This window comes from Lagenorhynchus albirostris, chromosome 1 (genome assembly GCF_949774975.1).
Source record: "Lagenorhynchus albirostris chromosome 1, mLagAlb1.1, whole genome shotgun sequence".
Taxonomy (NCBI): Eukaryota; Metazoa; Chordata; class Mammalia; order Artiodactyla; family Delphinidae; genus Lagenorhynchus; species Lagenorhynchus albirostris.
Window position 1 is genome coordinate 177386141 of NC_083095.1, and position 1020 is coordinate 177387160.

Here is a 1020-nt window from a genome sequence, read left to right on the forward strand (position 1 = left end):
GAACCACTGAATGTAGAAACCTCCACGAGCTGAAAAATGCAAGGAAAAACAATCTCCCAGAAGAAATACAGCCCTACCAACATCTTGATTTTTCACATTTAGACCCATTTTAGATTTCTGACCTCCACAACTGTAAGATAATAAATTTGTTTTGTTTTCAGACACTAAGTTTGTGGTCATTTCTTACAGCAGTAATAAGAAACTAATAGGGAACATAAGATGTCCAAATAAATATGTAACAATCACATGACTCTACTATAATTTATTTAACCATTCCTATATTGTTCAAATTTTAGATTGTTGCCAGTTTTTTCTTGTTATAAATAATACTGAAGAGAATATCCTTATGGATAAATCTTGGAATGCACTTCTGATAATTTTCATAGGTTTGGATATGGAAGGACTGCTGTAGTGATTACTGTCTCTGTACTTTAAAATATAAAAATCAGAGACTGCATTCACACACCAAGATTTACTTTATTAACACCAGTGTTTTATGTAATAAATAAAATACAATTGGTAGAGGTTAAGTACCCTTTAATCTCCTTTGCCATCCTGCTTCCCCAGCCCTATCTCTTCCAAGACAAAGACTGACAAATAGGGAATGACTCACGAACATGTGAACCCTCATTGCACTTTAGCTGTGTTAATCTTCTCTGTGCTGTTCCAATTTTAGTATACATACTGACCAAGCAAGCACCAGAGTATACTTTTAATCTTAAAAAAAAATTTGAGACATAACCAAGGTTGTAAGTTATTCTTTGTTTATGTCAACAACACAGACTAAAAATGAATCTTCATAGAAAGGAAAAGTCAAATACAAGCATTAAGAGAAAGAATAATACATAACAATTCAAAAGGAATACACAGTCTTCAAGTGCACATGGAACATTCTCCAGGGTAGATCATATATTAGGCAACAAAACAAGTCTTAACAAATTTAAGAATATTGAAATCACATCAGCCAGGAGATCTGACCAAGATGGCAGAGTAGAAAGACCTTAAGCTCACTTCCTCTCA

The 1020-nt window shown here is 33.4% G+C and overlaps 1 non-coding gene across 1 annotated transcript; it reads right to left on the reverse strand.

Annotated features, from left to right (window-relative positions):
- Positions 1–593: 593 nt before the first annotated feature.
- LOC132504711 (U6 spliceosomal RNA) lies at positions 594–700 on the reverse strand. The gene has a single exon (XR_009535040.1). It is a non-coding gene; the product is annotated as a U6 spliceosomal RNA (small nuclear RNA).
- Between the last annotated feature and the right edge of the window lie 320 nt (positions 701–1020).